General features: G+C 46.3%; 1 protein-coding gene across 3 annotated transcripts in view; it reads left to right on the top strand.

Moving 5' to 3' along the window:
• The window catches only part of LOC143291421 (uncharacterized), a 50,092-nt gene that overhangs the window by 7,229 nt on the left and 17,079 nt on the right, over positions 1-25,784 (top strand). The window contains exon 1 of one of the 3 annotated variants that reach the window (XM_076601263.1): positions 3,444-3,529. The exons of 1 other annotated variant lie outside the window; for it this stretch is intronic. The gene's annotated coding sequence lies outside the window, so the exon portion shown is untranslated. Of the gene's footprint in view, positions 1-3,443; positions 3,530-24,041; positions 24,116-25,784 lie in introns of those variants that run through there. One more of the 3 variants, XM_076601261.1, reaches the window with a different exon arrangement.

The raw sequence follows: 25,784 nt of genomic DNA, 5'->3' as shown, positions 1-25,784 counted from the left end.
CTATACCCTCATTAAACATTTTATTTATTTATTTTACTGTCGGAAGAACCATGTACTGAACGGTGGCGACCACTGCCTACCGCATTTTCATCATTCTCCGTTCATGTTGTTAATGTAAACCGCCGGAATATGCCTGCATGCGAGCTATATATCAGCTATGGCAGCCCCCTTTAAACCGGAAAACGGCCTCTCGTGAAGTTGTGAATAGTGGGGCTGGGGAGAAAATTGACTGACATCTAGCGTAAACCACGGCGTGTTGGCTTTCTCTAGGAGAAGCCGTTGTCACCGAGACCCCGTGACTGTAAACTTGTCAGCTAAGCGTCTGTGTAAACTCTCCCATCTTCGGGGGTTCTCCGAACAGTGTAGCAGAACTTGTCTTTGTGATTCTCTGGTCAACAGACCATGGACTGTGGACCCTGCTGTAGTTTGCTTAACCTCTGGGTTTGACTGTTTGTGATGGGATTTATACTGTCCGGCATTTACAGTACGACATTTACTGGTCCGTTGTGGTGTACCAGGTTGCGTCTTGCCAAACCCAGCCTTTCAAATTGTTGTCATTAACACAGGCATGACGTTACTAAGGGTGTACACTTGTTTTGCTGCTGTGATATTGCTAACGGTGTACACATAAAGACACCTGTTTTGCGTGTTGTGATATTGCTAACAGTGTACACATAAAGACACCTGTTTTGCTGCTGTGATATTGCTAACAGTGTACACATAAAGACACCTGTTTTGCGTGTTGTGATATTGCTAACGGTGTACACATAAAGACACCTGTTTTGCGTGTTGTGATATTGCTAACGGTGTACACATAAAGACACCTATTTTGCGTGTTGTGATATTGCTAACAGTGTACACATAAAGACACCTGTTTTGCGTGTTGTGATATTGCTAACGGTGTACACATAAAGACACCTGTTTTGCTGCTGTGATATTGCTAACGGTGTACACATAAAGACACCTGTTTTGCGTGTTGTGATATTGCTAACGGTGTACACATAAAGACACCTATTTTGCGTGTTATGATATTGGTAACGGTGTACACATAAAGACACCTGTTTTGCTGCTGTGATAGAAATCACATTGGCAAGTTCGTGCTCATTGTTCGGAGACAGTCCAGTAGCCCTGCAGATAGGAGAGTTTGCACAGAGGCTAAGCTGCCCAAGATGGGAGAGTTTGCACAGAGGCTAAGCTGCCCAAGATAGGAGAGTTTGCACAGAGGCTAAGCTGCCCAAGATAGGAGAGTTTGCACAGAGGGTAAGCTGCCCAAGATAGGAGAGTTTGCACAGAGGCCAAGCTGTCCAAGCTAGGAGAGTTTACACAGAGGCTAAGCTGCCCAGTCCACAGTCAGAGGTCTTTGTGACCACGGCTTCTCCAAGATGTCAGCCAACAGGTCACGATTTACACAAGGCAACAATTATTCAATATTTCTCCCCAAGCCCACTATATAGGCATCTACCTTGTCCTACAACTGCACAAGCCTCATGGTCTTCAGCTTCTCTGCAGCTCCTCTGCACTTCAGCTCTTCCGAGCCAGCGCTGGCGCTTTCTCTTTGCTTCGTACTTCTAAGCTCTCGCTGCTGGTGGGCTGATATGACCAGAGGCTGCTAGGCTACTGTACAGCTCCCTGCACTCACGCCTGACACACAAATGTGTGGTGCGACTGCAAGGCTCAGAGAGCTAGACACGACTCTTCTTTACACAGCAGGTATGAATCTTTAAAACAGCCTCTATATTCTAGGAAGTAGCATTCTTTGGTGATGATGCATAGGATGTTGTCTGCTTTGGAATGTATATAATTTTACTTGAATTAGAAATGTTTATTTTTTTCTCTTAACTGAATAAATGCCGTTCCGCCTTTGAGTCTTCTCTGTACCAGAACGATTGTGACTGTCTTTGATAGCGTATGAACATTTCGTCTGCTCTTACTGCTTCAAACAAACTTTATTCATAACTGATTCTGCTTGTTTTATTCTTGCCACTTGTTTCATCTTTGTGTGGAGAACAAATTACATATAATGTTTTCTCTCACCTCACAATCTGACATTCAGTTTGACTTCTCTTGTCTGTTCATCTGGAGCTCAAGGCGTTAGTGGTTGGTCATCAATTTAAATACCATTTGTTGCTGTCAACGAAATATCATGCCCAGTCCTATGACTGAATCATAACATCGCCATATTTTTCCCGGCTACGAGTCAATGACAACTGAAATTCACAACCCCCCCCCCTTACCTCCGCCCCCCCTCATCTTCTGGTAGTAAAATTTGACACGGTAATTACCACGAATATTTCACCCCGTGATAGCTGGTGGAGAATTTAGTTGGTGGAGTATAACCCCCACAGGTATTCATTGGTGTGACAGTTGGTGAAGATAACTCCACAATTTCATTTATGTGACACGCATATCTGATAGGCATAAATCAACGGATTTTATTTCTTCCGTCATATGACACATACACAAAAACGTGTAAAGATATATATCTTATGGGATGCAGTCTTCATCACTCATGCTGAAGAAGTCTTGAAGTCTACAGTGTGCCAGTTGGCAGACTGAAAAACACAGGAACTATCGGCTGACTACTATTGATCAACTCTGAGGTTATTGATCATTTTGGTGGTTTTGTAATTGTCTTGACTGTTACATAATAACTGCACACACACACACACACACACACACACACACACACACATCTTTGTAACACAAACACACACACACTCACACACACACACACGTCACTCGGCCTCTTGCCCCCCCCCCCCACTACCCCCTTCCCCCATAAAAACCACCACCACTACCACCATCAACAACATCAACACCACACACACACACACACACACACACACTGTTTCAACCTGACCTGTTCATTTTCATGGTTATGGCCAGACTTGTAATGACTCACTTGAAATGTTGCATTGGGATGTCAAGTCGACCCAGAAGAGTGTGCCGTGTTTCACGTGCAACTCAAGATCACGTGAACTGCAACTCACTGTCAGTATAAAAGAGACTTTTCGAAAAGCAGTTATCTCAGTTAGTGGTGGGAGTGGCTTTGGAACGTGGTGTGGGGTACCACGGTAAGGGAGATGTGTGGGTTTGGAGAAAGGTTGTTTTGTTTTTTTTTCCTCCTGAAAGCTGTTTTTGTTGTAGTTGTGCTTCTTCATGCTACTGTGAGTGAAACAAGTGGTAGTAGTTGTGTTGCTGATTTTTTTCGAACTCTTCATCTACCAGTATAAAAAAAAAATTGTGTTCATCAGTGGGTTTTTTTTTTTTTTTTTTTTGGTGGTGGTGGTGGTGGGCAGTATGAAAACTGAAAAAAGGAGCCACTCTGCTGTGTTCTCTGCTGTGTTCCCTGCTGTGTTCTCTGCTGTGTTCTCCGCTGTGTTCTCTGCTGTGTTCCCTGCTGTGTTCTCTGCTGTGTTCCCTGCTGTGTTCTCTGCTGTGTTCTCTGCTGTGTTCTCTGCTGTGTTCTCTGCTGTGTTCCCTGCTCTGCATGGCTGGGCGAGGCCTGGGGAAAGTTCATTTGCTGGAGGTACGTTTTTGGCTTTTATTTGTTTGTGTATTTATTATATTTAGGCAATATCCACAGTTTTTCCCTTCAAGGTGGAATGAGAGGTGTTCACAAGGCGTGGACGTTCACTCTGCCATTCACACAGAGGAGTGGAGGTGAAGAATGTGGATACAGCCAAAATTTTGCTCACTTGATAGAGCCTGTGTTATTCTGCACTCAACACAGGTATGTGTTTCTCTCTGTATGTGTGTGTGTGAATTCTGTAACAAGGATTGTTATCAGCAGCGGAGGATGGGAGTGTAAGAGAGCTTTATGTTTGGTTGAATAACTGAAAGGTGAACCCAGCCTGGACCTGTCAGACAATGAAGCTTGATTGGAGTTGCTCCCCTGTGAGAGGGCTCCGCCTTGGGCATTCCGCCTTGGGCATTCCGGTCCGGTTTGGGCATTCCGGTTTCAGTGAGTGAGCAAGCTGCCTGGGGGAGTCAGTGCATGGTGTCTTCCAGTCTGGTTTACAGTCACTCACTTCACACCTGGCTTCATTTGTTGTTCAACGCGAATTTTCATTGTTGTTCAACGCGAATTTTCATTTGTGCACGTCATTTGTGTGATTTGATGTCGCTGATTGCTCTGTGTTTCTGACGGGATACCATGGATATAATAACCATTGCTGTCTTCATCAGACATTCTGATTGGGTATTTTCAACAAATCAGACTGTTTTAAGTGTAGGCCCACTCCAGTCCGGATGGTAAATGCTCTGAATTTCAGGGGGGGGGGGGGGGGGGGGGGGGGGGGGAAGTAGGGGTAGGTGTACATAAATTCACGTATCATCTTTCTGCAGACTTTATAAAATAGTATCATACATATAAACTATTTAATCTCTCTCTCTCTCTCTCTCTCTCTCTCTCTCTCTCTCTCACTCACACACACACACACACACACACACACACACACACACACAAAGAAAAAAAGAAAAAAAACAACTTAGGAATTAGTTTGCCCCAGATTTCTCTTCTTCCTGGGCTACAAACGGATGGAGACCACGAACTCTCTTCCGTGATAACTCAAGAACAGTGTATATTTTTACAGACGCTGGTTATATTAGATCGTGAACACTATATTGCAATGTGATAATGCAATGACAGTGTGTGTGGCAATGCGTAACGTGAAGACATTTCGCCAAGGATGTCGTCATAATTCATAACACATGAATGCTGTCGGAACAGCTATAACGTATGTAAGGGATTTAGGTGGAGGGTCAATTATTGTCATGGTAATGCATGAACGTGACCAAAAAAAAAAAAAAAAAAAAAAAAAAAATCTTTTGAATTTGTTATATTGACGCCATATATTTGAAGTGAAATAATTTGTGTGTGTGTGTGTTTCAATTTTTTATTGTTAGTTGCTTTGTTGTAATGTGAAAGTGTCGGGCACCTATGGTGGAAGCTGGGATTTTCCCAGGACACACTGCTTACTGATGGACCTCTCCTTCCTACCTCCCTATTCTTCTCTCCCCCCCCCCCCCCACCTTCCATGGCATCTATCCCCACCAACACCTCTCTCCATACACTCTCTCCCTCCCCCCCTTCCCTTGGCCAAGTGCAGAGGGAGCAAGTTATCAAGAAATACTAAGATGGTATCTCCTTGGACCCTTCTCTTTGTATACATTCCCCTGCCCTTTCCCTTCCACTTTCATCTCCCTCAAGCCCCGGTTGCTTCCCCCCCCCCTCACCCCCTCCCCTTACCCCCCATGTGGATCTCTGGCAGATGGAACCTGCCTCAATGGTCACCACATGGTGTGGTGTGTTTATCAGATATTTAGAACAGAATCAGGGCTGGGCGATCTTTCCTCCTCCTTCCCCTCCTCTTTTCATCCCCCCTCCCCTCCCCTTCTCCTTGGCAGTGTTGGTTCCCTGAGAAAAGCACTGGATGTGCAAGTCTAGCACTGTTCCTCTGATTAGTCTGTGAACTTCAACCAGTTGGGAAGGTTCTGGGTGGGAAGATAGTTTGCATATGGAGCCAACTTGTGAAGAGGGTAAAATGGATAGGCAAGTGGGGTTTCTTCCTTTGTCCTTGCTTGGAGCAGGTCGGGAGAGCTGGACGGACAAGACAGTACCATGGGGGCTGTGTGCTGTTTAAAGTTAGAGAAATAAACACCTCAATTCATCTTTCTAAAAGACCCTGCTGTGGTACGAGGAGAGAGTGGATTGTGCACCTATCCTCTGCCTGTTATCCTACCCCTACCTTCTTCTCCTTCCACCCCTACCCCCACCCAACTTTAACACTAATACTAGTTATTATTCGATTATATCATATTATATATAAATTAGTCCTTTAAAAAAATGTTTGTCATCAAGTCACGCGTTTACGTAATGCATTTCGTATGAATGCGCAATAACGATGATTTTGCAATCATTTTATTTTATTTTTTATTAAAAGTAGACTGTGGGTTTGGGTTGTCATTTAACGATTGCGTCCAAAGCACCAGAAAGCAAAGCATTGTCAACTTTGATTTTTTACCCCATAAACTTAGGGCCTTTGTTTTTTGTTTTGTCTTGTTTTTAAACAAACAAAACAACAACAACAAAAAAAACCCCCAAAAAAAACCACAATGGAAAATCACTCTGGAGAATCGTGTAGGGTGTGAAATGGACATGGGTGTCAAGGTAGCAGACGGCTTAATGCTTCAGGCTAGGTTCGAACCTTGTGAGGAGTAGACAGGCCAAGGTGAACAGGTACAAGAAACGTGTTCACACTTTACCGATGATTCCAGCTTAAGGGGAAGGATAACAAAACTCAAAATCGTGGAGGTGATTGAGGAGCCATACGAGGGAAGGGGCAGGGCAGACACGAGGCTTCTCTCCTTGGTAACCCTCGGGCAGTAGGAGGTCTGTGAAAGGGGTGTGCTTTCAGCCACATGGGTGGACAACTTACCTGTTAAGGTGTGAGAAAGGGGTGTGCTTTAGGCACAAGGGTGGACAACATGTTAAGGTGTGAGAAAGGGGTGTGCTTTAGGCACAAGGGTGGACAACGTGTTAAGGTGTGAGAAAGGGGTGTGCTTTAGGCACAAGGGTGGACAACATGTTAAGGAGTGAGAAAGGGGTGTGTTTTCAGGCACAAGGATGGACAACTTACCTGTTAAGGTGGTTATGGTGGCTGGATGGCAACTAGGAAGCTGACTATTGCAAGGTGGAATGTTGCAGTTCTCCCTCCATGCAAGTGGCCACATGATTCACAATCGTACACACTGAGGGAGGATTAAAGTAGCCACCCAGGTTAAGACCCACAGAGTGACAGGCTTGTGAGAGACAGGTGAGAACTAAGGTGGGGAGAGAGGTCGTGGCGTGAGCTGACGGGAGGAACGAGACAGACAGGTGAGAACTAAGGTGGGGAGAGAGGTCGTGGCGTGAGCTGACGGGAGGAACGAGAGACAGGTGAGAACGAAGGTGGGGAGAGAGGTCGTGGCGTGAGCTGACGGGAGGAACGAGAGACAAGCAAGTAGGAGTGAAGGAGGAGAGAAGACAGAAGATGTCTCCCCGAAGAACGTCCACAGAGACACTTTCCAGAAGAACGTCCACAGAGACACTTTCCAGAAGAGACACTTTCCAGAAGAACGTCCACAGAGACACTTTCCAGAACGTCCACAGAGACACTTTCCAGAAGAGACACTTTCCAGAAGAACGTCCACAGAGACACTTTCCAGAACGTCCACAGAGACACTTTCCAGAAGAGACACTTTCCAGAAGAACATCCACAGAGACACTTTCCAGAAGAACATCCACAGAGACACTTTCCAGAAGAGACACTTTCCAGAAGAGACTTTCTGGAACGTCCACAGAGACACTTTCCAGAAGAACGTCCACAGAGACACTTTCCAGAAGAACGTCCACAGAGACACTTTCCAGAAGAGACTTTCTAGAACGTCCACAGAGACACTTTCCAGAAGAACGTCCACAGAGACACTTTCTAGAAGAGCATCCACAGAGACACTTTCCAGAAGAGACTTTCTAGAACGTCCACAGAGACACTTTCCAGAAGAACGTCCACAGAGACACTTTCCAGAAGAGACACTTTCCAGAAGAGACTTTCTAGAACGTCCACAGAAGCACTTTCTTTCCAGAAGAACATCCACAGAGACACTTTCCAGAAGAGACACTTTCCAGAAGAACGTCCACAGAGACACTTTCCAGAGGAACGTCCACAGAGACACTTTCCAGAAGAACGTCCACAGAGACACTTTCCAGAGGAACGTCCACAGAGACACTTTCCAGAAGAACGTCCACAGAGACACTTTCCAGAGGAACGTCCACAGAGACACTTTCCAGAAGAACGTCCACAGAGACACTTTCCAGAAGAACGTCCACAGAGACACTTTCCAGAAGAACGTCCACAGAGACACTTTCCAGAGGAACGTCCACAGAGACACTTTCCAGAAGAGATTTTCTAGAACGTCCACAGAAGCACTTACTTTCCAGAAAACATCCACAGAGACACTTTCCAGAAGAGACACTTTCCAGAGGAACGTCCACAGAGACACTTTCCAGAAGAGACACTTTCCAGAAGAACGTCCACAGAGACACTTTCCAGAAGAGACACTTTCCAGAAGAACGTCCACAGAGAGACACTTTCCAGAAGAGACACTTTCCAGAAGAACGTCCACAGAGACACTTTCCAGAAGAGACACTTTCCAGAAGAACGTCCACAGAGACACTTTCCAGAAGAACGTCCACAGAGACACTTTCCAGAAGAACGTCCACAGAGACACTTTCCAGAAGAACGTCCACAGAGACACTTTCCAGAAGAACGTCCACAGAGAGACACTTTCCAGAAGAGACACTTTCCAGAAGAACGTCCACAGAGACGCTTTCCAGAAGAGACACTTTCCAGAACAGCCACAGAGACACTTTCCAGAAGAGACACTTTCCAGAACATCCACAGAGACACTTTCCAGAAGAACGTCCACAGAGACACTTTCCAGCCTGCCAGCACCAGAAGATTCAGGAGACAGACTGGGCGTGAGGTTCTTCAGACCTGTGCGGAAAGGACATTCCAGACATCCCGAATCTTGGAGCCAGCTGCAGTCAGCAAGTGTGACTGTTGAGGCAGAATTGTTGTGAGAGTGTGAATGGAAACCTGGTCAGGTGGGAGAGTACAGTATCCCTGGATTAGGATCAGAATTTGGATTTATAATGCCTTTGTAATTCCATGTATGAAGGATTTGTTTTGATGTTTGTGAATCTGATTATTTTTTAATTGGTATATAAAGTGAATAAATGTACACTGTGTCCTCGGTTTTGTAATAGAGGAATGAATGCACAGTGATTGTTGAGTGCATAGATGTGTGCTTGATGGGAATCGAACCAAACCCGTGAGCTAATCAGTAAACCCTGACAACAACAAATTCACATAAGCAAAACCAGATACTCCCCCAAGCCTGCACAATTGCAAATCGGTTAGCTCTTTCACCTGTTACTATGAGCATGGAAGTGAGATCATATTTGTTGTATTGTAAATGCTCATCTGATCACCTGGACAGGAAGGCGTTGTTTCCTGATTCAGCTGAGGCATTTGAATTTCAGCTACTTTTCAACATTAATGGACGACTCTCGCAGAGACAGCTACTTTTCAACATTAATGGATGACTCTGTCACAGAGAGCTTGCTGAGAAAGAAGGTAGAGAAGAGAACGGTGTGAGCTTTATTACGAAATATTAGAACTCATCAGGAGTTGTCTTCTTCTTCCATTCTTTCTCTGTCTGGTGACAGTCAGCTTATGCAAGCAGTGCTGTGAAGAAATCCCTTACGTGTGATGCAGTCTTTGTAACTAAAGACGTGCCTCTCATCTCTGGATGTCGACAAAAGGCGACCGTCTTGTCGGGGATATGCTTTAACCCAAACCAACTCAAGAATTGTTTTACTTAAGACTCGTTTTGACCATGCAGTCCAAATACGCATTTTTTGTACCGAACCTGCTGGGTCAAGATCACATGATATCCCGTTTGGACCTTGCAAGTTTCAGGACACATGCACTTTTAGAAGAGGGGCGGCATAGCAGAAATAGTCACTGTCTGTACGTGGAAAGCCTGACTTTGTTCCGGATAGTCACTGTCTATGTGGAAAACCTTACTCATTGTTCCGGATAGTCTTTGTCTATGTGTGGAAAGCCTTACTCTTTGTTCCGGATAGTCACTGTCTGTGTGTGGAAAGCCTGACTCTTTGTTCCGGATAGTCACTGTCTGTGTGTGGAAAGCCTTACTCTTTGTTCCGGATAATCACTGTCTGTGTGTGGAAAGCCTGACTCTTTGTTCCGGATAGTCACTGTCTGTGTGTGGAAAGCCTTACTCTTTGTTCCGGATAGTCACTGTCTGTGTGGAAAGTCTTACTCTTTGTTCTGGATAGTCACTGTGTGTGTGTGGAAAGCCTTACTCATTGTTCCGGATAGTCACTGTGTGTGTGCGGAAAGCCTTACTCATTGTTCCGGATAGTCACTGTGTGTGTGCGGAAAACCTTACTCATTGTTCCAGATAGTCACTGTGTGTGGTAAGCCTGACTCTTCCGGATAGTCACTGTGTGTGTGTGGAAAGCCTTACCCTTTGTTCCGGAGAGACACTGTGTGGAAAGTCTTACTCTTTGTTCCGGATAGTCAGTGTGTGTGTGTGGAAAGCCTTACCCTTTGTTCCGGATAGTCACTGTATGTGGAAAGCCTTACCCTTTGTTCCGGATAGTCACTGTGTGTGCGGAAAGCCTTACCCTTTGTTCCGGATAGTCACTGTGTGTGGAAAGCCTTACTCTTTGTTCTGGATAGTCACTGTGTGTGTGGAAAGCCTTACTCTTTGTTCTGGTTAGTCACTGTGTGTGTGTGGAAAGCCTTACTCTTTGTTCCGGATAGTCACTGTGTGTGTGGAAAGTCTTACTCTTTGTTCCGGATAGTCACTTTGTGTGTGCGGAAAACCTTACTCATTGTTACGAATAGTCACTGTCTGTACGTGGAAAGCCTGACTCTTTGTTCTGGATTGTCACTGTATGTGTGTGGAAAGCCTTACTCTTTGTTCCGGATAGTCACTGTGTGTGTGTGGAAAGCCTTACTCTTTGTTCCGGATAGTCACTGTCTGTGTGTGGAAAGCCTGACTCTTTGTTCCGGATAATCACTGTGTGTGTGTGGAAAGCCTGACTCTTTGTTCCGGATAGTCACTGTGTGTGGAAAGTCTTACTCTTTGTTCCGGATAGTCACTGTCTGTGTGTGGAAAGCCTTACTCTTTGTTCTGGATAGTCACTGTCTGTACGTGGAAAGCCTGACTCTTTGTTCTGGATTGTCACTGTCTGTGTGTGGAAAGCCTTACTCTTTGTTCCGGATAGTCACTGTCTGTGTGTGGAAAGCCTTACTCTTTGTTCCGGAGAAACACTGTGTGTGTGCGGAAAACCTTACTCATTGTTACGGATAGTCACTGTGTGTGGAAAGCCTTACTCATTGTTACGGATAGTCACTGTGTGTGCGGAAAACCTTACTCATTGTTACGGATAGTCACTGTGTGTGTGTGTGTGTGTGTGCAGAAAGCCTTACTCTTTGTTCTGTATAGTCACTGTGTGTGTGCGGAAAGCCTACTTTTTGTTGCCTTCACCTTTGACCCCAACTCTGGTCATTTGCGCGCAAAAGTATGTATGCAAGAAGCCGTGGATGCGAGCGATTGGGTTTCTGATGGAGATGTTCCTGTTACTGCAAGCATGGTGTTTTATCCCGAAATGTGACAAAAAGGGGAAATGGCGATTAGATGGGCCATAGACGCTCTGACAATCAGCATCGTCTAATCTTGCCACTGATATCCCGTTCCTCACACGTGATGCAATGACTCAGAAATGATTGGCCATTCCTCACACGTGACGCAGTGACTGAGAAATGATTGGCGATTCCTCACACGTGATGCAATGACTCAGAAATGATTGGTGATTCCTCACACGTGATGCAATGACTGAGAAATGATTGGCGATTCCTCACACGTGACGCAATGACTGAGAAATGATTGGTGATTCCTCACACGTGATGCAGTGACTGAGAAATGATTGGCGATTCCTCACACGTGACGCAATGACAAATGATTGGCGATTTCGGACCTTTAGCTTGCCCTGACAATAAGGAATTATTTACTTACTCTGGTATTTCCCTAAGGACTACAGTTCGTTTTCTTCTTACCCTGGCCTTTTCATAAAAGCCAGGAAGAATATGATTGTCTGACTCTTGACTTTAACTTATGACCAAGAAGAAAAAAAATAATGATTGTTTAACTTTGACTTTTACCTATGGCCAAGAAAAATGATTGTCAATAACCCGTGGCCAAGAAAAACGATTGTCAACCTACATGGCCAAGAAAAATGATTGTCAATAACCCGTGGCCAAGAAAAACGATTGTCAACCTACATGGCCAAGAAAAATGATTGTTAGCCTATGGCCAAGAAAAAGGATTGTCAACCTACATGGCCAAGAAAAATGATGATTGTCAATAACCTATGGCCAAGAAAAACGATTGTCAACCTATAGCCAAGAAAAATGATTGTCAACCTATGGCCAAGAAAAATGATTGTCAACCTATTTAATTTGCACGTGCGCACAGAAGGGGAAGACATGAGTTGGCGACATGACAAAGCAGCAGAGGCAGCTCTGAGCTCAGCCCTGTTGCACAGTACGTGTCCGAGCTGGTGCAGTGCCCCAGAATGACCACACCCACAAATTAACTCCCATGGAGTTTTTATCTTGGTTAGTCCTGACATGACTCCAGCATGGACTTACCCTGGGACGACTCAACCCTTGTCTTGAAATGACCACTCTCCTTCACATGACCCCTCTCCTTCAGATGACCCCTCTCCTTCAGATGACCCCTCTCCTTCACATGACCCCTCTTCTTCACATGACCCCTCTCCTTCACATGACCCCTCTCCTTCAGATGACCCCTCTCCTTCACATGACCCCTCTTCTTCACATGACCCCTCTCCTTCACATGACCCCTCTCCTTCACATGACCCCTCTCCTTCACATGACCCCTCTCCTTCAGATAATGACCACTCTCCTTCACATGACCCCTCTCCTTCACATGACCACTCTCCTTCACATGACCCCTCTCCTTCACATGACCCCTCTTTTTCACATGACCACTCTTCTTCACATGTCCCCTCTCCTTCACATGACCCCTCTTTTTCACATGACCACTCTACTTCACATGACCACTCTCCTTCACATGACCCCTCTCCTTCACATGACCCCTCTTTTTCACATGACCACTCTTCTTCACATGACCCCTCTCCTTCAGATAATGACCCCTCTCCTTCACATGACCCCTCTCCTTCAGATAATGACCACTCTCTATCAGATAATGACCACTCTACTTCACATGACCCCTCTCCTTCACATGACCCCTCTCCTTCACATGACCCCTCTCCTTCACATAATGACCACTCTCCTTCAGATAATGACCACTCTCTATCAGATAATGACCCCTCTCCTTCACATGACCCCTCTCCTTCACATGACCCCTCTCCTTCACATGACCCCTCTACTTCACATGACCCCTCTACTTCACATGACCCCTCTCCTTCACATGACCCCTCTCCTTCACATGACCCCTCTCCTTCACATGACCCCTCTACTTCACATGACCACTCTACTTCACATGACCACTCTACTTCACATGACCCCTCCAGATAAATGACCCCTCTTCTTCAGATAATGACCACTCTCCTTCAGATAATGACCATCCTGTTGGGGAAGAGCGGTTATTTATAACTGTTATACTGTGTCCGGCGTCTGTTGGGGAAGAGTGGTTATTTATAACTGTTACACTGTGTCCAGTGTCTGTTGGGGAAGAGTGGTTATTTATAACTGTTATACTGTGTCTGGCGTCTGTTGGGGAAGAGCGGTTATTTATAACTGTTATACTGTGTCTGGCGTCTGTTGGGAAGAGTGGTTATTTATAACTGTTACACTGTGTCCAGTGTCTGTTGGGGAAGAGCGGTTATTTATAACTGTTACACTGTGTCCAGTGTCTGTTGGGGAAGAGCGGTTATTTATAACTGTTACACTGTGTCCAGTGTCTGTTGGGGAAGAGCGGTTATTTATAACTGTTACACTGTGTCCGGCGTCTGTTGGGAAGAGCGGTTATTTATAACTGTTACACTGTGTCCGGCGTCTGTTGGGGAAGAGCGGTTATTTATAACTGTTATACTGTGGTGCCTGTTGGGGAAGAGCGGTTATTTATAACTGTTATACTGTGGTGCCTGTTGGGGAAGAGCGGTTATTTATAACTGTTACACTGTGTCCAGTGTCTGTTGGGAAGAGCGGTTATTTATAACTGTTACACTGTGTCCAGTGTCTGTTGGGAAGAGTGGTTATTTATAACTGTTATACTGTGTCCGGCGTCTGTTGGGAAGAGTGGTTATTTATAACTGTTATACTGTGTCCAGCGTCTGTTGGGAAGAGTGGTTATTTATAACTGTTACACTGTGTCCGGCGTCTGTTGGGAAGAGCGGTTATTTATAACTGTTATACTGTGGTGCCTGTTGGGGAAGAGCGGTTATTTATAACTGTTATACTGTGTCCGGCGTCTGTTGGGGAAGAGCGGTTATTTATAACTGTTACACTGTGTCCAGCGTCTGTTGGGGAAGAGTGGTTATTTATAACTGTTATACTGTGTCCGGCGTCTGTTGGGAAGAGTGGTTATTTATAACTGTTATACTGTGTCTGGCGCCTGTGGGGGAAGAGCGGTTATTTATAACTGTTACACTGTGTCCAGTGTCTGTTGGGGAAGAGCGGTTATTTATAACTGTTATACTGTGTCTGGCGCCTGTGGGGGAAGAGCGGTTATTTATAACTGTTACACTGTGTCCGGCGTCTGTTGGGAAGAGCGGTTATTTATAACTGTTGTACTGTGTCCTGGCGCCTGTTGGGGAAGAGCGGTTATTTATAACTGTTACACTGTGTCCAGTGTCTGTTGGGGAAGAGTGGTTATTTATAACTGTTGTACTGTGTCCAGTGTCTGTTGGGGAAGAGCGGTTATTTATAACTGTTATACTGTGTCCGGTGTCTGTTGGGGAAGAGTGGTTATTTATAACTGTTACACTGTGTCCAGTGTCTGTTGGGGAAGAGCGGTTATTTATAACTGTTGTACTGTGTCCGGCGTCTGTTGGGGAAGAGTGGTTATTTATAACTGTTACACTGTGTCCAGTGTCTGTTGGGGAAGAGCGGTTATTTATAACTGTTACACTGTGTCCGGCGTCTGTTGGGGAAGAGTGGTTATTTATAACTGTTACACTGTGTCCAGCGTCTGTTGAGGAAGAGCGGTTATTTATAACTGTTACACTGTGTCCAGCGTCTGTTGAGGAAGAGCGGTTATTTATAACTGTTGCACTGTGTCCAGTGTCTGTTGGGAAGAGTGGTTATTTATAACTGTTATACTGTGTCCAGTGTCTGTTGGGAAGAGTGGTTATTTATAACTGTTATACTGTGTCTGGCGTCTGTTGGGGAAGAGTGGTTATTTATAACTGTTATACTGTGTCCAGTGTCTGTTGAGGAAGAGTGGTTATTTATAACTGTTGTACTGTGTCCAGTGTCTGTTGGGAAGAGTGGTTATTTATAACTGTTGTACTGTGTCCAGTGTCTGTTGGGAAGAGCGGTTATTTATAACTGTTATACTGTGTCCGGCGTCTGTGGGGGAAGAGTGGTTATTTATAACTGTTATACTGTGTCCGGCGTCTGTGGGGGAAGAGCGGTTATTTATAACTGTTATACTGTGTCCGGCGCCTGTGGGGGAAGAGTGGTTATTTATAACTGTTATACTGTGTCCTGGTCTTGTGTGGGAAGAGTGGTTATTTATAACTGTTACACTGTGTCCAGTGTCTGTGGGGGAAGAGCGGTTATTTATAACTGTTATACTGTGTCCGGCGCCTGTGGGGGAAGAGTGGTTATTTATAACTGTTATACTGTGTCCGGCGCCTGTGGGGGAAGAGTGGCACTGCTCCTACCTCCCTCCCCCTTCCATGGCATCTATCCCCACCAACACCCCTCCCCATACCCTCTCTCCCTTCTCCCCCTTCCGTTGGCTGAGTGCAGGAGCAAGTTATCGTGAAATACTAATTAAAGACGGTATCTCCTCAGACTGCAGCCATTCATCATCTGTGCCAGGCCACAAATGTTTCCTTCTTTCCCCCGATACCTTCCCCTGCCCCTTCCTTCCCCCTTTCGTCACTTTCGTCTTCCGTTTCCTCCTGTGTAAACCTTTCCTCTCAGTGATATTTACCGCACATGGCACCGCTACCAGTGGTGTGTGTACAATGAACTAATAGACGGCGCTGCATCTCTCGTTACCCCCCTCCCCCCTTACCCCTTATCCCCCCCACGTCGATCTCTGGCAGGATGGCATCTGCCTCAGTGGTCACCACCTGGTGTTGGGTGTGTAATATGAGCCGCTCGGAACAGAAACAGAGGGGCGAGTTTCCTCCTATATTTTTGGAGATTGCTGTGTGGGCCTTTAACATAAGTGTGTAAGTGGCTGTTGTTTGTCGGTTAACGATCAGTGACCCGATGTCAAGGCGGTGCTGGATGTGAAGTGCTGCAGGATGCTGCACGGACACTCCAAAGTGGCGCAGTCCGTGTCGCCGTGAAGTGGATGGAACTCGAGCCTGCCCTTGTTTGTGGGGGACAGACGGGCGCAATAGCCGAGTGGTTAAAGCGTTGGACTTTGAATCTGAGGGTCCCGGGTTCGAATCGCGGTGATGGCGCCTGGTGAGTGAAGGGTGGAGATTTTTCCGATCTCCCAGGTCAACATATGTGCAGACCTGCTTGTGCCTGAACTCCCTTCGTGTGTGTACGCAAGCAGAAGATCAAATACGCACGTTAAAGATCCTGTAATCCATGTCAGCGTTCGGTGGATTATGGAAACAAAAACAAACCCAGCATGCAAGCCCCGAAAGCTGGCCGCCTACATGGCGGGGTAAAAACGGTCCTGCACGTAAAAGCCCAGTCGTGTGCATGGGAGTGAACGTGGGAGTGAACGTGGGAGTGCAGCTCATGAAGACGACGACGAAGTCTGCTGGGGACACTGTCTACCTGGGCCTGGTCGTTATTTGAGGACTGGTTATTACAGTGCGTTATGTGTAGTGGACAGTCAGTTCTTTGCGGGCGGCCACAGAGAGAGAGAGAGAGAGACATATATATATATATATATATATATATATATATATATATATATATACACACACACACACACACACACACACACACACACACACACACACACACACACACACACGTACATACATATTGTTCAGACACAAATATAATGGAGTTCGTTTGTTGGTAGTTTCAGTGATTATTTCTGTTACAGGAGAGACAGAGAGGGGCTGCAATAACATGTAACGGTCCTCTCTCAATAGACCCGAGTTCCTAGACAGGAAGACAGAGACAGGCAGAGACAGAGAGAGAGAGAGAATAAGTTAAAAACGAATTGTTGATGGTTTAATACCATTCATCGAGAGCTGCTGGTGGTTTAATATCGTTCATCGAGAGTTACTGATGGTTTAATATTCATCGAGAGTTACTGATGGTTTAATATCGTTCATCTGGAGTTACTGATGGTTTAATATCATTCATCGAGAGTTACTGATGGTTTAATATTCATCGAGAGTTACTGATGGTTTAATATCGTTCATCGAGAGTTACTGATGGTTTAATATCATTCATCGAGAGATGCTGATGGTTTAATATCATTCATCGAGAGATGCTGGTGGTTTAATATCATTCATCGAGAGTTACTGATGGTTTAATATCGTTCATCGAGAGATGCTGATGGTTTAATATCATTCATCGAGAGATGCTGTTAATATCATTCATCGAGAGATGCTGGTGGTTTAATATCATTCATCGAGAGTTACTGATGGTTTAATATCGTTCATCGAGAGATGCTGATGGTTTAATATCATTCATCGAGAGATGCTGTTAATATCATTCATCGAGAGATGCTGGTGGTTTAATATCATTCATCGAGAGTTACTGATGGTTTAATATCGTTCATCGAGAGATGCTGATGGTTTAATATCATTCATCGAGAGATGCTGATGGTTTAATATCATTCATCGAGAGTTACTGATGGTTTAATATTCATCGAGAGTTACTGATGGTTTAATATCGTTCATCGAGAGTTACTGATGGTTTAATATCATTCATCGAGAGTTACTGATGGTTTAATATCATTCATCGAGAGATGCTGATGGTTTAATATCATTCATCGAGAGATGCTGATGGTTTAATATAATTCATCGAGAGTTTGTTTGTTTTGTTTTGTTGTTCTTTTTTGTTTGTTTTGCTGCCCCATCATCTGCACCGTTTCAGTGGCATTACTCCCACGCCGCTCATTTAGATTCCCCCATACACGGCCACACCCGGGTTCGTCCGTCGCAGTTCCAGCGTCGGCTCATTCATCGAGAGTTGCTGATGGTTTGATATCATTCATCGAGAGTTGCTGATGGTTTGATATCATTCATCGAGAGGGAGAGGGAGGGAGGGAGAGGGAGAGAGAGAATCGCCGTTTGACATCACTCATAGTCATTATTATTATTATTAAATTCACACACACACACACACACACACACACACACACACACACACACACACACACACACACACACACACACAGAGAGTATGATCAATCAATATTTTTCACAGTATTCCGCATGTGTAACTGGTATTTAAAAAAAAAAAGTTTCTGAAAGATAAATGGGATGCACTTCCTTTCATGTAAATAACCGAAATAACAAACATGCATGCAAATAAATGAACAAGAAAAATACATAAATAAAGAAACAAATATGTAAAAGATAAAATCAAAACACAACGTGCGTTCTCTTCGATAGTACGAGTGAAGGCCAACAGCAGAAATGAAGGTGAACGCGGACCAGCAGCTGAAGAGTTCTGTGGCCTCACTGGCCCACTCAGCCCCTCCTCCGCCCACACACAATCACATCTGCGTACATCGGCACTTAATAATTCATCTGTGTGTGTGTGTGTGTGTGTGTGTGTGTGTGTGTGTGTGAGAACTCAGAACTGAGAACTGTTAGTGCGTGCTCTGTGTGTGTGTGTGTGTGTGTGTGTGTGTGCGAGTGATGGGCTCTGAAAGCGGAATGTCTCCGTTCTCTTCCGCAGCTGGATGAAGACAACACTGCCCCTCATTATTCACACACCCCATCCCACCCCACCCCCATCCCCACCCCACCCCCCATCCCCACCCCATCCCCCGTTTCAAGTTGAACCGAAGAGCCTGAACGTAGCAGAGAAACTTGGAGGAAGTACTTCAATAAAAGGCTCTCTGTCTTTCTGCCACTCCCCCCCTCCCTCACCACCTCATTCCTCACCCTATCCCTTCAGTCAGGTCTACCCACCTTTAACGCTCCTCCCCCCCCCCCTTCCTCCCTCACCACCTCATCCCCCACCCTATCCCTTCAGTCAGGTCTACCCACCTTTAACGCTCCTCCCCCCCCCTTCCTCCCTCACCACCTCATCCCCCACCCTATCCCTTCAGTCAGGTCTACCCACCTTTAACGCTCCTCCCCCCCCCTTCCTCCCTCACCACCTCATCCCTCACCCTATCCCTTCAGTCAGGTCTACCCACCTTTAACGCTCCTCCCCCCCCCCTTCCTCCCTCACCACCTCATCCCCCACCCTATCCCTTCAGTCAGGTCTACCCACCTCTCACCCCCTCTTCCGTACCCTTCCCACCTCCCGCCCTACCGTCCCTTCTTTGCGCCAAAGTAACCGCCGGGGCCGGGGCTTGAGCATGGAGCTCAGTAATTACAGTCCTGTTCAACTCCGTGGGCTGGAGAGAGAGAGAGAGAGAGAGAGAGAGAGAGAGAGAAGAACCGATGGGAGGTGGGGGGGGAGGGGGGAAGGGTTGGCAATAACAGGGATTCCGAGAGAGTCTGGGTTCAATTCCCGCTCTCGCCTTGTATCGCAAGTTTGACTGGAAAATCAAACTGAGCGTAAAGTCATTAGGATGAGTCGATACACCGAGGTCCCGTGTGCAGCACGCGTTTGGCGCACTGAAAATGAATCCATGGCAACTGAAGTGTTGTCCTTCTGGCAAAATTCTGTAGCACTCTGACAGGTATATCACACTGCCAGTGCGTTTAGTAGCAGTCTCTGAAGCTCTGGGAACAAGGAAGGGCAGATGGTAATGAGCGTGGAAAGGATAACTGAAGCCAGCCTTCTTCATGATTGATGTCGGGACAGACCCAGGCAGTACAGCAATTAACAGATTAGATCACCACAGGGTCAGCTGGGTACAAATGGACTCACACACTCCGAGACCAGTCGGTCCAGCACGTGTGGGCATCGGGCAATAGTGAGGTCCGTTATGCTGGACATGTGTCCGAGAGCACAAAGAAAGCAAGCCAGTGATGTGTAACTCCCAGCTGAGATAATGCGGCCGGACGGCAGGCAAATGAATAAATTCCAGAGATGTAGGGGAGTGATTATTTTTCATTAACGTGGAATACCAATGGGGAGACTGATTGGTCAGTTCTGGGCTATGTATAAAGCTGAACACAAAGACCCCAGAGCAGACCCCAGGAGCAGACCCGAAGAGAAAGGCCAGAGCAAACCTTTAGAAGACCGGTCTGCAGCTAGATGATGAGTTCAAGAGGTATGTGACGTGTTAGATTCTTAGTCAACACAGGCCGTAGTTAGGTTAGGTTAGGTCGTAGGATGTCTATGTTGATGACTGAAGAATGCTACTATCACAAGAGGCAAAATAGGTATTTTAAAGTGTACACCATTAGTAACGTCAAACCTGTTTTAATCAGTAAAATTGAAAAGGCTGGGTTTGGCAAGAAGCATCCTGGTTTACCACAATTGACCAATAAATGTCATACTGTAAATGCCGGGCAGTATACGTCACAACACAAACATGTCAAACTCAGAAGTTAAGCAAACTACAGCAGGGTCCTCAGTCCATGGTCGGTTGACCAAAGAATCACAAAGTCAAGTTCTGGTACACTGTTCGGAGATCCCACGAAGGTGGAAAGTTTACTGAGCTGACAAGTTACAGTCACAATGTTTTGGTGGCAACGGCTTCTCCAAGAGAAGGGCCAACACGCCGCGGTTTACGTTAGATATTAGTTAATGTTTTTCCCCAACCCCACTATATAGGCAGCTACCAACAAGCCCCCCGGAACTCTCACACCGAGTCTCTCTTACGACCAGCACCATCCGCTCTTCAGCCCCTCAGCTCCGAGCCTGCGCTAGCCACCTGCAATATGTGTACAGGTATCACTGTGTGACCTCTACCATGTTCTTGTTAGGACAGAGAATATTTTAGCATGATGATAAATTAGCATGAAGCCAAGAATAATGTAGCTGCAATAAACGTGTTGCTAGAAATTCGAATACTGTCTGTGTCTGTGTTTAGCTAGTTAATACCTTGTTTCATCTGGGTGTGACTGAAAGTTTGAGGAGGATATTCGAACCTCTTTGCTGCTGCTTGAAATGTTAGCTAGTGATGAAATTCTTCTCGTCTCACTCTGTCTCTGGACTTGTCTTGGTGCTCTATGTCGTACTAGCCAATGAATTCAGCTCGGGACCTTCCATGTGATAGAAATACACGCGAACTTCCCGTCGTGTGATACTACCATGGATAGTTAAGTGATATGATGTTTATCCCAAGAATGTTGAGAATATGTGAATGAATAAACAAAGGATCTAGAAATGAATCGAGTCTTCAGAACTAGTTACTTGTTATATGTTGTGAAATTATTCCCTCTCGTCACAATCTATTTGAAGGTGGTGTGTCATTCATTTGTTGGTTCGAGCCTACTCTCTACCTTTCCACATCTCTTAGATGGTAGGCTTTCCTCCCTGTATGAAATCCTGTTGTATCGGGTAACGTTAGGCAACAAACATTGGGAACCAATCGAAATCAGAGAGAACAGACTGCATTCCCCTGAGTTGAAATGTTCTAGGAATAAGTGGGATTTACAGTTGATGGAGATAGGGATATTCTCTCGTGAGACAGTTGGCACAGAAATCGACGACTTTTCCGTCGTGTGATAACATTCACTGATGTGATCGTTTGTAGACATGAGTCTTCAATTGCATTTTGTGTAAAACACTCAGAGGATAGTAGCGACGCTTTTCACCCGTGTGATACTATAGGTACACAATATGCACTCTGATAGGTACACAGTATGCACTGATGGGTACACAGTATGCACTCTGATGGGTACACAGTATGCACTCTGATGGGTACACAGTATGCACTCTGATGGGTACACAGTATGCAGACTGCACTCTGATGGGTACACAACATGCACTCTGATGGGTACACAGTATGCACTCTGATGGGTACACAGTATGCACTCTGATGGGTACACAGTATGCACTCTGGGTACACAACATGCACTCTGATGGGTACACAACATTTGTACCCATGCACTCTGATGGGTACACAACATGCACTCTGATAGGTACACAATACACAATATACAATACACAATATGCACTCTGATGGGTACACAATATGCACTCTGATAGGTACACAATACACAATATACAATACACAATATGCACTCTGATAGGTACACAATATGCACTCTGATGGGTACACAATATGCACTCTGATAGGTACACAATATGCACTCTGATGGGTACACAATATGCACTCTGATGGGTACACAATATGCACTCTGATGGGTACACAATATGCACTCTGATAGGTACACAATATGCACTCTGATAGGTACACAATACACAATATGCACTCTGATAGGTACACAATATGCACTCTGATAGGTACACAATATGCACTCTGATAGGTGCACAATATGCACTCTGATAGGTACACAATACACAATATGCACTCTGATAGGTACACAATATGCACTCTGATAGGTACACAAGATGCACTCTGATGGGTACACAAGATGCACTCTGATAGGTACACAAGATGCACTCTGATGGGTACACAAGATGCACTCTGATAGGTGCACAAGATGCACTCTGATAGGTGCACAAGATGCACTCTGATAGGTGCACAAGATGCACTCTGATGGGTACACAATACACAATATACAATACACAATATGCACTCTGATAGGTACACAATACACAATATGCACTCTGATAGGTGCACAATATGCACTCTGATAGGTGCACAATATGCACTCTGATAGGTGCACAAGATGCACTCTGATAGGTGCACAAGATGCACTCTGATAGGTGCACAATATGCACTCTGATAGGTGCACAATATGCACTCTGATAGGTGCACAATATGCACTCTGATAGGTGCACAAGATGCACTCTGATAGGTGCACAAGATGCACTGGATGCCTGAAAAGCGCACTGGGTTAAGCTGCTGTCAGGCATCTTGCTAGCAGATGTGTTGTACCACGTTGCGTTTTTGAGAGAGAGAGAGAGGTCCGAACGCAGTGACGCCCCTTCGAGTACCTGAAACTGACCTTGTCTGGAAGACTCTAGAGGTGTTTGCTCTCTGCTTTTCTACGTGCCACTCTCTGTCCACCAGTGTCCAAGTCTCTTTACTGTCACGTTGCATTGTTGCTCTGACTGAAGATAGTTTGTGGGAAAGAAACTCCTGTCAGTCTCATTGTCAGAGTGTGGCTTAAACGAACAGATTAAGGGGGAGGTGAGCAGATGGTTGAGGGGGAGGCGAGCAGATGGTTGAGGTGAGCAGATGGTTGAGGCGAGCAGATGGTTGAGGGGGAGGCGAGCAGATGGTTGAGGGGGAGGTGAGCAGATGGTTGAGGGGGAGGTGAGCAGATGGTTGAGGATCCCTCCTTCTGTCCCCTGTCTATCCCCTGTCATGCCATCAATCATTCTCAGCTTAGGAACTGTCCCAGTCAGAACACTCAGCGCCTGGCTTTAAACAAATCAAAAAAAGAAAGAAACAAAAGCAAAAACAAAAACAAAAAGACGGCAGCGTCAGGCGGTGAAGGCGAGCAGTCCAGTGAGGGCGAACTGGCGGCCATCTTGTGGGAGTTGCCCCTCTGTCAGTATTAGGTAATCAAGGATTGTATCCCTGTTTCTCTCCCCTGCCGTCCCATCCCTCTCGCCGCCAAAGAAGGGTCTGCCTTCCCAAATAACATCAGTGCTCGAGTGTCAACACAATGCTCGAGTGTCAACACAACGACCCCCCAGCAACAACCACAACCCCGAAAGAATAAACCACAATAACACCCCCCCCCACACACACACCTCCACCCCACCAATACGAACACATACTACCCCACAGTTCTCACCACCAACACGACCGTCACTGGAACAAACTTGACCTTCAGGACTCAGCCAAAATTGGGTCGTAAACACTATTGGTGCGTGCCGCGGGCCGTTTGGCGCGAGTCGCCACGTGCAGTGTTGGCGCTGCCTGTGATTGGCTGGCTCTGGGACATGTGGCATCCACCGTAGTTACTGCGACGCCTTGGCAGCTGTTGAAGTGAGGGCCAGCCTCGCTTTTTCCATTGGTTTAGCGGGGCCGTAGAAAGGCGGGCGAAAAGGCCAGAGAACGCCAAACTCTCTCGCTGCAGCCCCTCCGCTTTTCTGGAGTGATCGTCATTGCTGCGGAGGTTAGAAATAGAATCTTGGTCTGCACTGCAGGCAGGTTAGAAATAGAATCTTGGTCTGCACTGCAGGCAGGTTAGAAATAGAATCTTGGTCTGCACTGCAGGCAGGTTAGAAATAGAATCTTGGTCTGCACTGCAGGCAGGTTAGAAATAGAATCTTGGTCTGCACTGCAGGCAGGTTAGAAATAGAATCTTGTTCTGCACTGCAGGCAGGTTAGAGTCCCGAAACGCGGTCCCGGGATTTTAACCTTCATTGTTATGAGCTGACGAACGAGACAACAGCTGGAATCGCTGAAGTCAACTGCATGCAGGTTAAAATCTTCAACAGCAGTGGATTGTCAGTGCGGTGGAGCTGAAGTGTATCTGCTGTATGTGCATGAACAGACCACTGGCCAGAAACAGGCTCCATTTGCAAATCAAGAGATCAAGTGGATGGTGTTTGTGTGGAAGCACAGCAGACAGAAGAGATCAAGTGGATGGTGTTTGTGTGGAAGCACAGCAGACAGCAGCTGCCGGGAAACTTGGTCGTCACTTCCTGAAGTAGGCAGCGGAACAGAAAGCACGGGCATGTTGCTGGAAGCAGACATCAGCTGACTGTGTGTGGCTGGAAGCAGACATCAGCTGACTGTGTGTGGCTGGAAGCAGTTTTGTTTCAGTAGCTCAAGGAGGCGTCACTGCGTTCGGACAAATCCATATACGCTACACCACATCTGCCATGCAGACATCAGCTGACTGTGTGTGGCTGGAAGCAGACATCAGCTGACTGTATGTGGCTGGAAGCAGACATCAGCTGACTGTATGTGGCTGGATGCAGACATCAGCTGACTGTGTGTGGCTGGAAGCAGACATCAGCTGACTGTGTGTGGCTGGAAGCAGACATCAGCTGACTGTGTGTGGCTGGAAGCAGACATCAGCTGACTGTGTGTGGCTGGAAGCAGACATCAGCTGACTGTGTGTGGCTGGAAGCAGACATCAGCTGACTGTGTGTGGCTGGATGCAGACATCAGCTGACTGTGTGTGGCTGGAAGCAGACATCAGCTGACTGTGTGGCTGGAAGCAGACATCAGCTGACTGTGTGTGGCTGGAAGCAGACATCAGCTGACTGTGTGTGGCTGGAAGCAGACATCAGCTGACTGTGTGTGGCTGGAAGCAGACATCAGCTGACTGTGTGTGGCTGGAAGCAGACATCAGCTGACTGTATACATCAGCTGACTGTGTGTGGCTGGAAGCAGACATCAGCTGAGTGCGAGGTGAGTTGCTGGCCACTGCAGTGGGTCTGCCGAAACAACTTGGACTGAGAGAGAACGAGGTGGGTCAGGTCGGAGAGAACGACGTGGGTCAGGTCGGAGAGAACGAGGTGGGTCAGGTCGGAGAGAACGAGGTGGGTCAGGTCGGAGAGAACGACGTGGGTCAGGTCGGAGAGAACGAGGTGGGTCAGGTCGGAGAGAACGAGGTGGGTCAGGTCGGAGAGAACGAGGTGGGTCAGGTCGGAGAGAACGAGGTGGGTCAGGTCGGAGAGAACGAGGTGGGTCAGGTCGGAGTTGGCGGAAGAACCCGGAACATTCGTGGAGTGGAGCAAGAAGTGATGTCAGAACAGCTGACGAAGCTGGTGAACTAACCATTACATCCGTTTCAGTGTCCATGAGGAGATTGATGTTCAGTGTCCACCAGG

The sequence above is a fragment of the Babylonia areolata genome, chromosome 17 (genome assembly GCF_041734735.1).
Source record: "Babylonia areolata isolate BAREFJ2019XMU chromosome 17, ASM4173473v1, whole genome shotgun sequence".
Lineage (NCBI taxonomy): Eukaryota > Metazoa > Mollusca > Gastropoda > Neogastropoda > Buccinidae > Babylonia > Babylonia areolata.
This window is presented reverse-complemented; position numbering and strand designations above follow the sequence as displayed.